The sequence below is a fragment of the Podarcis filfolensis genome (assembly GCF_964270895.1).
Source record: "Podarcis filfolensis genome assembly, chromosome: 1".
Taxonomy (NCBI): domain Eukaryota; kingdom Metazoa; phylum Chordata; class Lepidosauria; order Squamata; family Lacertidae; genus Podarcis; species Podarcis filfolensis.
In genome coordinates this window covers 60,659,813-60,676,180 of record NC_139604.1, presented here as the reverse complement: position 1 = coordinate 60,676,180, position 16,368 = coordinate 60,659,813, and the positions used below count along the sequence as shown (strand labels likewise).

At 41.1% G+C, this 16,368-nt stretch overlaps 1 protein-coding gene across 7 annotated transcripts in view; it reads right to left on the bottom strand.

Moving 5' to 3' along the window:
• Nucleotides 1-16,368, bottom strand: part of TSPAN4 (tetraspanin 4) — a 500,953-nt gene that overhangs the window by 384,881 nt on the left and 99,704 nt on the right. For 4 of the 7 annotated variants that reach the window (XM_083587764.1, XM_083587759.1, XM_083587758.1 and 1 more), the window contains one exon: nucleotides 7,242-7,318. The exons of 2 other annotated variants lie outside the window; for them this stretch is intronic. The gene's annotated coding sequence lies outside the window, so the exon portion shown is untranslated. Of the gene's footprint in view, nucleotides 1-7,241; nucleotides 7,319-13,517; nucleotides 13,573-16,368 lie in introns of those variants that run through there. One more of the 7 variants, XM_083587760.1, reaches the window with a different exon arrangement.

Here is a 16,368-nt window from a genome sequence, read left to right as displayed (position 1 = left end):
GGAGGAGCCCACTGCTAAGAACTTCATAGTAGGTGGTGGAGAGTTTGGGAGTCATTTTTAGCTACGTGCAGATGCCTGAATCACATATTTGAATGGGGGTGGGGTGGGGACAGGGGGGAAATGATTCTGCTTTTCTAGACTATGCTTCCAAAATCATCACTTTAGGTAATTTACATTTAAATGGAATTTGTTCGTGGAGATTATTTTGCTAGTCATATTGCATACTGCTCTCCTCCTCCACACATCTCCTGCTCTTCACAGAAGTATTCAAAAGTTGTAGCTTAGAAATCTCCCCTCTTCCTCTGTACTTTTAAAGGAAATGAATAGTGATTCTTAATATACATTGCCTAAATTTGCACATTTTCTGCATTTCCCCCAACCATGTTCTCTCCCACAGTACTTCCACCTCACTTGGATGATCAATACATCCGTCAACCTAGGAGGAGACTGAATTCCAATCCACTGCAAGAGCTTCATTAAGGTCTGCTGGCGTGAACAACACATAAGGCCAATGCGACCACAGAAGTGGGATGTTTCTTTCTCAGCTGCTGGGCTAGATGGAGAAATGAAAAATGCAGCCATCAATTTCTGTGTCTTCCTTTGAAGCTGATACTCTCCAAAGTACTGGGCCAGATCCTCAACTAGTAGAAGAAAGCAGCAGAGCTTGAGTCAATTCACTAACTGGGTGCCACGGGCGTTATTAAGAGACAGAAACCCTAATGTCTCCTTTTCAGCTTTATGTTCTTCAAACGTACATTAGGGAACTAGTCCTTTAGGTTTTCACAAAGATACATGTTCCTGCTTATGACATGAATGTATGAGGCTGTCTGATACAGAGTCAACCCAATGGTATACCTTGCCCAGTACAGGCAGCTCTGCCAGTGATTCAGTTTGGCTCTTCTTCCTGCAAAGGATGTGTGATGCACTAAGCTATTGCTTCTGTGTACACACACACACACACACACACACACACACACACGTAATGAGTGTAATAGGCTCCTCTTATAGAGCATCTCAGGAGAAGGATCTGTTAGTAATTGAACAGCAATTAAAGATTTATGTTTCCTTTGAACAGATTTTCCCCAAAGCATTTGGTGTATTCATTTTTTTTAAGGAAGAATAAAAAAAACATTATTGCTTCACCAATGTATTGTGCAGGCATTTATCTGAACCAGCATTTATCAGTTTTAGAAGGGGGGGACTGGGAGGGGGGCAGTTTGGCCCTAGCATTTTCTTCACTTAATCCTTAAAACACATGCCTCTTTATCTAGACCTTAACTTTTCTTCTTAAATGTGAAGGGCGGGTGGGTGGGGGGAGGTAAAAGCACCAATCATGAATAAGATCTGACGATAAAACGCAAAACTAGGAGAAATCAGCTTTGGGGAAATGTGTACAGATAAGGAAGATATACAGAACAATCAAGCATGCAGCTTCAGTAAATGACAGAAAGAAAAATATTGCCTGGAGAGTTAGCCAAGAAGGTTAGCGTTACAAAGCAACAGAATATTGGTTCTGACAAAGGAAAGATTCTTGAATATAAAAACTCCTTCACTCAGAAGAGAAGGAGGAATTTAAATGGTTCCAAAAAGGGAATTAAGTAATAGGGTAGGACCACAAAAGAAGAAACTGAGTTTGGATGGGGAGAGAGGAGGGAAAGACTCCCCCCCCCCTTTCAAAGCATTAGCTTTACATTTTTCCTTGGATGAATGTTGCCTTAATGAAGACTTCATTCTTTCTTTTTCACTTGGTTTCTAGGGAAATAGAATCCCGACATATAGGAATGAGAACAGTGCCGTATACGGTGCTAGAATATACAGGCTTTTATTCTACAGACAGAGTCACTCCTGCCTGCCACTTGAAATACCCCCTCCCACAATCCGAGGATTGTTGAAGTGAATGAAGGGGGAAATTGCATGCTTCTCTACTCCATGTGGTTCGACTCGCCCATTGCTGGAATATTTTGAGTGAGAAGCATAAAAACGTCCTATTTTTCAGACTTTTCTAGTAATCAGGCTGTCTCAGATGATGTGCATACCAAATTTCTGCTTTTCATGTATTCAAGCGCCTTAACAATTTTGATAACTCCACAAGACCATTGCATATTAATATACAATTCCTTTTTGGTTTCTAAAATCAATCTGCTTTTATCAAAGATACACAAACAATGGGTGAATTCTCAAGGCATACTCACAAGTTGTCTGGGGTGGGGAACTCGGCTCATAACACTTGGGCAGAGACATTAATGATTCCCTCGGTCTGCATATCAATGTGTGTGTTGTGGGCAGTGCAATACACACATGAAAGATGCACAGCCTACAATTCTAGTTATCAGCACCCTCCCTTTCAGTTTTGCATGTAAGCTTCAAACAAAGAGCACAGGAATATATTGATCATTAGACTTATTTTTAGTTCTAAGTAACAACAACAGGTCAACACCAGAGATAGGATGCTGTGGCGGGGGGGGGATCAGAGTCTGCAGGAGGTACTCAGTCCACCTGACTGACTGGGGTTGTTTTCATATCCCTCCTCTCTCCAGATCACAACAAAGGGTTGTATCCAATGAAGATTTTGCACTAATGGAGCAACTTCTACTCATACAACAAAACTCTCCTCCACCCTACACACCCTGACATCTGCTCGGGGGGGGGGTGTCTCCCCGATCCTCCAGGGCAGATCTGAGGTGGGCAGGGGGAGGGAAAGTTGGAGGGAAAGTTCCACTGCACGTGTGGGAGTCATTCCACAAGTACAAAGACTTTGCTGGAAACAAACCAAAATACCAGACAGAGGCCCAAGTCATTGGCACAAGCTAAAAGGCTCTTAGTCTGTGGCATGACACAGCTTTTCCCAGATACTATACTAAAGTTAGTATGGTGGACTTGACAGCAGAGGAGAAGATTTTAGACCAAGAAGCAGTCTGAAAGATCAGTGTAGCTACCGAGACACCTGGGGACTATGAGGAGGACTATTTTTCCTGACATCTCCCTTTGCTTCCCATAATTGCTGCTGGGAGGTCCAGATTACCTCTGGCAATGGTACAAACAAGTGGCACATCAGAGCTTTGGGGAAAGTTAGAAATGCCATAGCAAGTCTTCCAGGATTAAGTCTTTTTAATGGGCGGCTGCTGAGGAGATCACCACCAAAGCAGAACAGTAAGAAGGTAAGGGTTATTTGTCTTCTATCCTGAATTCCCCATTGTGTTTTATCCTGGGAACTTATTTATCTTGAAGACCATGAATGTGCTTAGGAGGGAATGTGAAAGGATTATAGAGCTAGGAAGGAGCAGCCACCATATTAGTAGCAACAAGCAGGTGGTGATTGGGGTGGGGAAGCAATAACTTTGAATACTTAGTTGCAGTTCTCTCAGCCCTAGGGGTCCTGCTAAGAAACGTCCAGTCGTTTAATGGAAAGATGGTCCTATATGATATTATTCTATGGACGAACCTATGGCCCACCAGATGTTGTTGGACTCCAGTCTTCTCTTGACTATTGGCTGGCTGAGGTTGGTGGCAACTGTAGTCCAGCACCTAGACGGTGACAGCTTCCCCATCCCTAGTGCATACAACCTCTCATCTGATCCTAGAAGAATATGCCAACCCAGTCTGTATTAATAAAATCTAGTTGGATGAAGGAATGCATGTGAACCTCTCCCAGATATGCAGATATAAGAATCAAGGTACACTGTCAAAGAGGGCCCAGGTATTCATGGACCAGATTCTCATGCACATATAAATTAGTGTACATGGAGAATGCCATTAAATCCCACAAGCAGGAGGCTCTCTGGTTGTTCTCATTTGATGATGACTAGAAACTAAGTCTTTAGTGTCACCAGCCCAGTCCTGTGGAACACTTTGCCAAAAGAGATTCAGTGGGCACCTTCCATGCCAACTATTAAATGTCTGCTGACAATTTTTCTATTTTGCCAGGCATATACAGACAATTAAGAGTACAACGCCCACAATGGTCTGCTGATGCTTGCTTTTAATTATTTTGCTTTTGCTTTTTTAACTTTTAATGATTTTATACTATGGTTTGGTTTTATACAGTAATAAACTGCTGTGGTATATTTTTTATGATACAGTGGTATATAAATAAAGACCACTTACATGCACAACAAACTACTGTCTGTCAGTTACCTTTCCTTCCTAAGTTATACTGGGTAAAGGCTTATGATCACAGCTTTTTCTAAGGATCAATATCTCAGCAAAAACAGGACTAGACTCTGTGAGATTAATAGAGGTGGGGGTGGGAGAAGCACCTGCAACAAGATGTTGTCGTGTGCTGGAAAAGCAGAGCCAGCCAGCTCTGGCAAAGGCTCTCGCCTTTGTTTTATCTGCCTCAAAAGGCAGGCACCTTTTAAAACTTCTTCTGAATCAAGGCAATTAACTTCTGCTCAATGCAAACTCAAAGAAAGCACAACGGTCTGACTTCAAATGAAACACGGAAAACGAGCCATACATGCCCTATCACTCTTCAGGTTCAAGTGAGTTTTCGAATTCTTGAAAGCAACCAGGCTCTGTAGCCTGCTTGGGTGAGAAATCGATGGGGGACTTGAAAGCTAGAAAATTAGGACAGACAAAAGGAAGGACTTCTTCACATTTTAAAAAAAGTGCAGGGGAAAATTGCGGAATTTGCTAGCACAAACTGTAGTAATGGCTGACAATTCGGACAGCTTTAAAAGGAGGCTAGCCAGATTCATGGATGACAAGGCTTTCAATGGCTACTAGTTTTGATGGTTGTGTACCACCTCCAATATCAAGAGGTGGTATTCCTCTGAATATCAGTTGCTGGGAAGCATAAGCGAAAAACTCTGTTGCACTCAAGTCCTTCTTGTAGGCTTCCCATAGTCATCTACTTAGCCACTGTGAGAACAGGATGCTAGGCCAGGTGGGCCTTTGGTCTCCTCCAAAAGAACTCTTCTTATGTTGGTATGGAAGTTGCTTTACTTTCTTGAATTATTTATGCATAAATCAATAAGTAAGGCAAAATTAAAGGTTTAGATATGTGAGCTGCCATTAACAGCTGAAAAAGGAACGTGTTACATGGCAAAACTACTTCCATGACCATGGGCACCCATATACCACACAAAATGACATTTGCTATGTTAGAGGAATAGTGGCACATTTACAAAAGGTTATCCTAGTGTCGTACTACCTTTAGAAATAACTTTTGTTATGGCATCACTGTTCACAAACAATATATATTACACACACACACTTTTCCACATACACACACAGTGTCTACTGTAATATATACAATATATAAGCATATATGAATTCTATCTAGGCACAGGGACACTGGGAAGCCAGCTGAGCTTGTGAAAGTGAAGAGAAAACATGGCAGGACAAAGACATATTGAAACAGCAAGTGCAGCACATTCTGATATCCCACTGCCTCCCATGTCTCTGTATGTTTTCAAGCTTTAATGTCAGGTGTGCCGATTAAAAATACAGCTCAAAACAGCAACGACCCAGCAGCAGTATAGCAACACCTTTATAAGGAACAATTGAAAGTTGCAAAGTAGCAAGCTATCATTCGAGTATGACAAAGAACTCTTCCTCAAATTTAATGTTAAACTAAACTAAATGGGGAGAAGAATGAAGGTTTTTGGTAAACCCCAGTTTGCAATGTGGGACAGTCTATAAATTGTGCAATACCATGCATGTATACTCAAAATTAAGATCCCCTGCATCCATTGGGATTTACTCCCAGGTAAATGAATGCAGGATTCAAGTTACAAGAAAGGAGATGCGCATTAAACATCAGGAAGAGCTTTCTGACTGTAAGAGCTGTTCAACAGTGGAACAGACTCTGTCCGGAGGTTGTGGAGTCCCCTTCATTGGAGGTTTTTAAGCAGAGGTTGGATGGCCATCTCTCATAGATGCTTTAAATGATATTCGTGCATTGCAAGGGGTTGGCTTATAGCACCTTCAGGGTCCCTTTCAACTCTACAATTCTATGGGTTTAGGGTTTTTTATTTGTTTAAAGTAAAGGTAACAACTGAAAGGTTAAGGTTTTAATTTATTTTCTTTTTAAATGCTGTAGTCCCATGGAAAAATATGAATTAATATACAAAATATAAATATGGCGTTAGATGGAAACATAGGCATTTCTTACATGGTATTTCATGTGTTTATGGGCCTGCATGCACATTTGTGTGCACACTCAAATACATTCTCCAGATTCTAGGCAAATACAGCAATGCAGTCCCAAGACTAAGAGGTACTCAACTGGAACTCCAGAAATTCATTTCCAGTTTCCTACACCTCTAGGACTAGTGGCTGAGTTCCCTCATTCTATGGCTCTATTCCCAGATGTAAGCTGAAAACGGCCCATCCTTACATTACAAGGGTGTTAGGAAGATGAACGCACAGCGAGGAGTTCAGATCCAAGAGCACTGTAACTCATTGAAGTTTTTTAAATTGACCAAAAGATAGATGGCAATATAAACACAGGGAGCACAGATGTCTGCTGTGTATACTGGAGGAAAACACCACCATTAAACTACATTTTGAAAGATTTAATGCTTTACGATGGCTCTGTATGTTCCACTGATTTATTGGCTGGAAAAGATCAGAAGACTGACAGAGGTCAATGAATCGTTTCATAAAGGCTAGAAAAAGAGGAAAAAACATTTCCTTAGTATTTTCAAAGGAGGCTAAGAGGATAAATCAGGGACCAAAACCCATGGAATCTCTCAAGAGCCTCTGAAAAGGGGGGAAATCAAAGCATTAACGTTTTGAAGATTTCATAGAACAGAAGTGATAGATGGAAAGAAAAATCTATTAAATGTCTACTATACTGAAGTCATTGCAGGACTATTTCCCTCCCGTTTTGCTCCACTTCTTTTTGCTTTGCCCAGTTTTGTTTTAACACTTATAAAGGGAGATGTCTAATCATACATGTTTAATGTCCACCCCCCAAGTTTTTCCCTTATTTTAAGCAAAATGATTTGTATTCACATGTGAAGAACGACAGATTAAAGGTGTCATTATGAAGAACAGCTTTGTTCTAAGAATGATCAAACACATAGATACATAAATGGCTTCCATTTGAAAGCTGCTAGAACAGACCACCACTAGGAGATTCAAGACAGCAATCTGAATTTCCAACTTTGGTCTTTCCAAGCTGTTCAATAAAAGTTTAAGTGGGTTATTACTGCAGAACAAATATGAAGTAAACAAAATCCAGCTTTTAAAAATACTTTAGCTGCCTTGACTATTATAAAGTTATGGAAACTCACCAGGGTAAAGATGTCTGTGAATGATGTCAGAGACAGCCTCCGAAGGTGCAAGGCAATAATGGTCCTCTCTTATGCAACTGTTCAAAGAAGGAAGAGGAGGGAGGAAGGAAGGAAAGCGGGTATGAGATTAAGACACATGATTTTAACATGGTAATTCTCTAATACAGCAGATGGATGCATCCAGTTTTCACATCTTTTCCCATTATGTTTCTATTCCATGTGCAGCCCTTTATACTGGAGTTGTAACAAACATATTGTTCTCTTACAAAACAAAACAAAATACAAATAAAGTATAGCAGGTGTCTATAAAAGGGAGGGCCTTTTTAGTAGTGGGTCCCCAGTTGTGGAATACCCTCCCAGCATGGTGTACGGAGTCAGCATGGTGTAGTGGTTAAGAGCGGTGGACTCGTAAACTGATGAACCAGGTTCGCGTCTCTGCTCCTCCACATGCAGCTGCTGGGTGACCTTGGGCCAGTCACACTTCTCTGAAGTCTCTCAGCCTCACTCACCTCACAGAGTGTTTGTTGTGGGGGAGGAAGGGAAAGGAGATTGTTAGCCGCTTTGAGACTTCTTAAGGGGAGTGAAAGGTGGGCTATCAAGTCCAAACTCCTCTTCTTCTCCTTCTCCCTAGAGAGACTCACCTGGCACCTACATTGCAGCATTTTTAGTGCCATGAGAATATATTTTCATTTCCCCCTGGATTGTCTATCTTTTAGTACTTTTCTCATCCTTTCCAGTTGCAGTGCAATCTGTTCCTGGTTTTACTCTAGTTTTATTTTCACAGCATCATCATGTGTAAAGTTACCCTAAGCGGTCCTAGTTTCAAAACAGAACTGTGCCATCCCTGTCAATAAAGGATGATGTTCTCATCAAGGAAAGTTTGTTCATAGCATTTCAGAAGGAGCACATGCCTTTGGCATTGTTGCCACAAGTATTTATAAAAGAATATCCCTCTCTCCAGCCTCCCTGCTTGCCAAGCTCCTGGCCCTCCGATCCCCTTGTCTAGCTGTCTGCATTCCTGCTTGAATTTCCCAAAATCACTGTTGTAGCTTCCTTGACACAGACCCTGGCCCTACTGGGCTACATATATGTGGCCCAAACATCCAGTGTTTTCCTATGAGCCCTCCTCTGAGATATGCTCAGCTCTTAACTCAGGTTCCAATCCTGGCAGCTCTTGCACTTCCATCACTCTGCATGCCTGGTGAATTTCAGCCCACCAAAGAAAACAGTCTTCAGCTTTGGCACCTCCCCTTCCGGAAATTAAATCAAAAGACACTTGAACATCACAGGTGACAAGCACCATCAGCATAACAAATTATCAGTGGCTTTATATCAATGGTATTAACTTTTACAAATGAATACAAGGTCTCTCATCAAATCCAAGCAATCTAACACTGGTCCCATAAAAAGCATTTGGTGTCATACTGAGCCAGATGTTTGATCAAGAGCTGGAGAAAACAGTACTTCAGTGGTGCATTCTCTTTTAATTACTATAGAGTTATTTTGCTTAGGATGCACCGGCTCACATATGGCATCCCATCTCCTCAGTCACCTTCCGTGCAATCTACAGATGCCCTCCCCACTCTCCAGCTGTACAGTTGGTACTGTAAACAGCTGAGGAATGTGATGAGCAAGAGGCTCTTGGAATCTCAACACGACAGGAGAGGAGGCAGGTAGCAGTAAGAAGACCATGGCTGGCTGCAAGGTGAATGCCAACTGTAGCCTCTCAAGCACTGCCCCTGCCCCTGGAAAACATCAGCCTGTTGAGGAGCCAGAAGGTTGAGCAACTAGCCCTATCCTAGAGAGCAACTGTAGAGATTTTGCCACATCTGTAGCTGTTTCTAGGGAAAAGTCTACTGTTTGGGCAACTGTTTGTGGATGGCATTTGAGTTTGTGGGGACGGCACACATGCAACTCATGAATATATAACGTGATTCGCGGTGCACCTGCTTTCTGCTATTTTATAATTTCTGCTATTTTATATTTATTGGATTGGTTTATTGTATTTTTGTGTTTGTTGTAGTTTTAGTGTTCGCCACTTTGAGGACCTTAGCCAAAAACATTTGGCACTTTCAGGTGCTAAACTGAAATAGTTTTCAGGGGTTTAGAAAACCAAGGTAGAAACTAGGTAACAGAATGTTCCCAGCCCTTGTTATACAAGGCCAGATTGTTGTCTCTGACATTTTGCCAGGCTGTAAATCAAACAAGCAATGAGGAAACTCAGTAAGATATCCCATAAAGCCTTTTCATTTTATGAAGGAAATTAATGAAGTTAATATGATGTGTTCTCTGAGAGGACTTAGCTGTCTGACAAATCTTTAAGTCCCTTTTGGGAAGAACAGGGAATCTTAGTATCATGAGTAGAATGGGTTTTAAAGCAGCAGGCAATTTTAAATACACGTGAAACACAACATAGGGGTATCATTGTAGAAACAAATTAATTGAAGGGAGTGAGATTTGAGTGGTGGAAGCACAAGGAAATCCCTCTGTGTCACCCACCACCACCAGCAAACTACTCTTCACTCCCCATTGGTAGTTTCCTAGTATAAATCACCACTCTGCATATTGCATCTCTTTGCTAAAACAGCTTTAGGTTAACAATCAGACAACACTGAACAGGAGCAGCCGAGGGGCCCCCAAGGGCCATATCCCTAGCTCACATTCAGGCATCGGACAGAATCCACACTCCCGGATCCCTTTAACAAGATACCCTTAATGAGGAGGGGCAGGTGGAGGCTACAACACCCCCCCCCACACACACCCAAACAAAGCTTACCCAATGTCTAACCTCACAAAGTTGTGATAATTGCTATGAGGTCGGCGAAAACCAAATGGCTGGAGTCAATTTGCCAAGTGGAAAAAATCCTGCCTGGTCCCAAAATGTGGCAGCCAACATTTGTCCATAGCAAGGTCATATCAAGGCAAATCATAAAAAGATCAGGCAAAGGGACACAAGAGGACAGTCTCCTGGCCGCGATGCGGTTAAAATTTCCCATGGCCACGGCCCCCACCAGTGCTGATTGGACAGTGAGGGCCGCCCCTGGGCTGGGCCCCGCCTGGCATTGGCAACGCAGCCAAACATGACAAGGAGGGTGTCGATCTCCACCCCCGGCCAGATCCTGTGGGGCCTGATGCCCAGCCGCAATGCCGCCTACCAAGTAAGGTAAGCAGACTATCCTTATGAGTACTCACAAAAGTCCCTCACACTGGCATTTCAAAAATGGTTGCATGTTTTTGGGGGGGGAAAGAACATTGTAAAATATGTTTTTGCAGACATTTTGGCTAAAAGATTAAAAAAGGTGTTAGCAGAAGAAATTCATAAAGATCAAGTGGGCTTTCTCCCGGGCAGACATTTGTCTGACAATACGAGGAACATAATTAACATCCTAGAAAAACTACAAGTGAATATTAATACTAAAGCAGTTCTGATATTTGTGGACGCAGAGAAAGCCTTCGACAATATCTCTTGGAATTTTATGAAGAAGAATTTACAGGGGATGGGGGTTGGTCAAGGTTTTGAAAATGGTATAGGTGCAATTTACTCAGAACAAAAGGCAAAATTAATTGTGAACAATGTAGTGACAGAAGAGTTTGGATTGAGAAAGGAACACGACAAGGTTGCCCAATCTCTTCATTGCTTTTTATTTCGGTCCTGGAGGTTCTGTTAAACATGATTAGAAGGGACCAATTGGTTAAAGGCATACAAGTGAGAGCTAAACAGTATAAACTGAAAGCATTTGCAGATGATTTAGTATTGACTTTACAGGAGCCAGAATCTAGTACTAAAAGGGTATTGGAACTGATTCAAGAATTTGGACAGGTCGCAGGTTTTAAGTTGAACAAGATGAAAACTAAGGTTTTAGAGAAAAATCTAACTGTGAATGAGAGAGAAAAGTTTCAGGAGGAGACAGGATTAACATTGGTTAAGAAAGTGAAATATTTAGGGGTTAACATGACTGCTAAGAATGTGAACTTATTTAAGGATAACTATGAAAAATGTTGGATTGAAGTGAAAAAGGACTTAGAAATTTGGTCAAATTTAAAGTTATCATTGCTAGGCCGAATTGCTGTGATAAAAATGAATGTATTGCCAAGGATGTTGTTTTTGTTTCAAACATTGCAAATTTTGGACAAGATGGATTGTTTCAAGAAGTGGCAGAGAGATATTTCTAGATTTGTCTGGCAGGGCAAGAAGCCTCGAATAAAATTTAAGATATTAACCGATGCTAAAGAAAGAGGTGGATTTGCCCTGCCAGACCTTAAACTTTACTATGAATCAGCTGCTTTTTGCTGGCTGAGAGAATGGCTGCTTCTTGAAAACACTGATGTGTTGGATTTAGAAGGTTTCAACAATGTATTTGGTTGGCATGCATATCTATGGTATGATAAGGTAAAAGCACATAAAGCGTTTAAAAACCATATTGTTAGAAAAGCACTGTTTAATGTTTGGATAAGATATAAGGATTTGTTAGAAAATAAAACCCCAAGATGGCTGTCTCCAATGGAAGCGAAGGCTCAGAAAAAACTCAATATGGAGGCCAAATGGCCGAAATATTGGGAAATTTTAGAACAAGATGGAGACAGAATAAAACTACAGAGCTTTGAGAAATTGAAAAACAGAGTGCGAGATTGGCTTCATTATTACCAAATAATGGAGGCATATAACTCGGACAAAAAAGTTGGTTTCCAGGTGGAAAAATCTAAATTGGAAACAGAATTGTTAGATCCCAAAATTAAGAATTTGTCAAGAATGTATAACTTGCTGTTGAAATGGAACACTCAGGATGAAATGGTAAAATCTGCTATGATTAAATGGGCACAAGATGTTGGACATAACATTATGATGGCTGACTGGGAATTGTTATGGACCACAGGTATGAAATTTACGGCATGTAATGCCTTAAAAGAGAATCTAATGAAAATGATTTACAGGTGGTACATGACACCAGTCAAGCTTGCAAAAAATTATAATTTACCTGACAATAAATGTTGGAAATGTAATGAGACTGAAGGTACATTCTTCCACCTTTGGTGGACATGCCCAAGGATTAAGACATTCTGGGAGATGATTTATAATGAAATGAAAAAGGTATTTAAATATACCTTCCTGAAGAAACCAGAGGCCTTTCTCCTGGGCATGGTCGGCCAATTGGTGCCAAAGAAGTACAGAACTTTTTTTATGTATGCAACAACAGCAGCAAGAATACTTATCGCGAAGTATTGGAAGACACAAGATTTACCCACCCGGGAAGAATGGCAGATGAAGTTGATGGACTATATGGAACTGGCGGAAATGACTGGCAGAATCCGAGACCAGGGAGAGGAGTCGGTGGAAGAAGACTGGAAAAAAATTAAAGATTATTTACAGAAATACTGTAAAATTAATGAATGCTAGAAAAATGTTGGAATGAAGTTATATGGCTTTAGCAGAAAGGTTATAAGGAATTAAGTATAAACGGATTTTTAATGTATCAAAGGGAAAAAATAAGGTTAAAATAAGTTAAGATAAATTACAGGACAGAAAACTGAGGAAGATGGAAAGGATTTGCTGAAACAGTTAATTGAAGTGGAATACAAAAAGGGAGGTGTGAGGAGATCGTGGAAACAAGTGAATGAAAGATAAGATACTGAAATTATGGATGTGTTTTAAATTGTGTTTGTTGTATTTTGTTAATTTAATGTTTTAGTGTCAGTGTTATGTAGTGTTTTTGTTTTTGTATTGTATTGTATTGTCTTGTTGAATTATTTTTTTCTTTTATATTCTTTAAACTGTTAATAAATATTATTAAAAAAAAAAGAACATTGTAAAATATGGGGTTTGATTCTTCTCCAGCATATTCAGTCAGTTTCTACAAGAGCTTCCTTTAAATAGACTAGAAGCTGTCCAGTCTGCTCAATTTCTCCATCCCACTGACTTGTATGGGATGGGAAGATAAAATAAACAAGGCTTTTTTTCCTCTTCAACCAAATTTCCTCCGCCCACCTCCAATACTCTTGAATAATTATCATCTAATGCTGAAGAGGAAGATGATCCTGCTGCTCTGCAGAAATGATGATTAATGAATTTCACAGTAAACTTTACCACTAGATATCATTTTTCTATTTAAATTATTATAATAAAGAAAGTGAATCAGCAAGATATATAATTTCAAAGATAAATCTTTGCTTTTCTACTAGCCTTTGACTATTTCAAATGTTGCTCCTTATTTTCTCTCTATTGTGGCACTTCAGGAACGAGAAAGCCCTGGCATATGTGCGCATTTTATAGCAGCTTACCTTGACATCTGTTTGTAATTTAGCCCATACACTGATTCAGTCTCAAGTTGGCTCCTGGAAGACAATGTGGTAAATTTTAAGTCGTGGCACCTGAATTCTAGAAGCCTGATTACGGAGATGTCACTGGCAATATGGCTCTCCGTGGATCAGAATTCCAGGAGACAGAGAATGAAAAAATGCTCCTCCATGCCTTTGCGTGAAAACGCACATGTGGAGAAAGGACTGTAGCTCAGTAGCAGAGCACATTCTCTGCAAGTTGAAAGTCCCATGTTCAAACCTTACAGAGTCACTACCAGCCGCTATAGACTAGGTGTGGGTAACCTTTGGCCTTCCAGATGTTGCTGAACTTCTGTTTACCATGCTTGCTGGTGCAAAATGTAGTTCAGCAACATCTGGAAGGCCAAAGGTTACCCACAACACTGACCTAGGTGAACAAATGGTCAATGAGCAAATGGTCTAGCTTGGTATAAGGCAGCTTCCTGTGCCTGCCTGCCTTCTTCCACTTCATTGTCACTGACACTCATTTTCTTTTAAAACAGTGGAGCTGGTTATGAAAAAGGACATGCTAAAACGCAGAACTGCCAGGAGTTGTACTGTGCAAGTTTTCTTCAAATCAGCTGCAGCAGCATGTTGTCCCAGCCTTGGCCAGCAAATAGCCCTGAGCTCCCTGCTGCTAATGGATCATAGACCTCTTCTGAAAATGTGCGCTGCAAGTCAAAGCCAACTGGGTGGAGCTTCGGCAAGCACATATCCATTACTGTGAGCAGCATGACATTGGCAAGCACACACACAGGACACACATTAGCCCATGCAGCTTCACTGAACATCACTAAACAAAAGTGATCATAAAACGAATTCTTCCCTGTGTTTTGAAAATGCTCACATAAAAGACTGAGAAATTCACTCAACATCTAATTAAAACCCTCCAGAAAGGACTCTAGAGATTGTGGGATTTTCAAGCTCCAGAAAATGTTAATTTTCATTGCGTGGTAGAAAAAAGGAAGGGAGCCCATGACTCACCCCTCGGACATTTTTCGATGGCAGACATTGCTAATTCATATCTACATGAGAGGTTTCCCAGTCTGAAAGCACTACCCTTCCCTTGCTGTGTTGCTGTTAGAAAACACAACTGCACGTTTCAGAAATTAAGCCTAATCAGCGTCAGTGTGCCTGTTTCATTCCTTCTCTCACTTTTCATCCTAGAGAAAAAGATTAAGACATGCAATGTGGGACTTCAACCTACCCCCATCAATAACTGCAGAATCACGGTTAACAGACAAGTCTTGACTATTGACTTTGCCTCCAAATAAAAGACACTGTGTCTAAACTTACAGACAGCCGTCTCTACAGATTTATAAATTATCTATGTGGTCTCCCCTCTGCTGCTACATATTCCGTCACCTTCTAGAGTCAGCCCTTTCCAATATACTCTTTTGGCTTATTTCTTTCACATTCTACAGCAGCACCTCCCAATTATATTTACACCTTTTAGCAGCAGTGGTGTTTCCAAGAGATAAAGCTCCCAAGACCCACTCACATCAGACTTAGCACAAAAATCAAAACATTTTGGTGATGTTCCAATGAGGACATCACATTAACTTATTGTCTCCATATATAGACTGCTATTTGAACCTACAGATTAGCTTTGTCGGTTAGAGAGCAGCGCTGATGACGCCAAGGTTGCAGGTTCAATCCTCATACAGACCAACTGCATATCCCTGCATTGCAGGGGGTTGGACTAGATGACCCCCAGGGTCCCTTCCAACTCTGCAAGTCTATGATTCTAAGTACAGTGGTACCTCAGGTTAAGTACTTAATTCGTTCCGGAGGTCTGTTCTTCACCTGAAACTGTTCTTAACCTGAAGCACCACTTTAGCTAATGGGGCCTCCTGCTGCTGCCGCACCGCCGGAGCACGATTCTGTTCTCATCCTGAAGCAAAGTTCTTAACCTGAGGTAATATTTCTGGGTTAGAGGATTCTGTAACCTGAAGCGTCTGTAACCTGAAGTGTATGTAACCTGAGGAACCACTGTACAGAGAGATTTTTGAATGTAAAGTTTGAAATAAGATTGTTGACATACTTGCACTCTACACCCTGAGGGGTAAAAGAAATGAAAGGTTCCCTTCAAGCATTCTTCCACTCAGAGCTGCTGCACTTTGTACTTTTCCCACATTGCTCAAATAACATCAAAAGCTCCAGGTCACATGGGTGAACCCACAAATGACCAGCACTGTGCTCCTCCCCACTTCACCAGCACTGCTGCAGAGGAGCCCCTAGGAGCTGAATGGGCACTGGGGAGGTTGTCTATGCAAGTCATGCACACTCACCCTTCTCCAGAAGCATTGCTTTCCATTTGCTTGTTGCTGTATGGCTTGGGAATGTTATGTATGACAGACACGTGGATTCTGCATTGATTTCACAGGCTTCACACCTCTCTGGACACAGCAAACAATGACAAGATCCATTTATGTGTTACTCTTCTTCTGCAAACCATAGTTTGCTGAAACTTCTACACGATTGGTTGCTTTGTTACAAGTGGCATATGAATACTTGTCGAAAGAGAAACACAATGTCTTTAACAAAGAAATTTTTTTTTTTTCAGATATCCCTGGACTCCTCTTACTTTCTACTTGTCCAATCAAACTCCATGTAACGAAGGCCAATGAAGAGCAAAGTTGGGTTTCCTAGGGCTAAACAAATGTGTGATGGACAGTTCCATGATTCTGAAAACACACTCCGGAGTCAGGGAGCTGAGGGAATATTATTGTTCTGCTCAAACTTTTCTCTTCTGGCCAATTGCTGCTGAAAAGTACAATGGTACCTCGGGTTAAGAACTTAATTCATTCTGGAG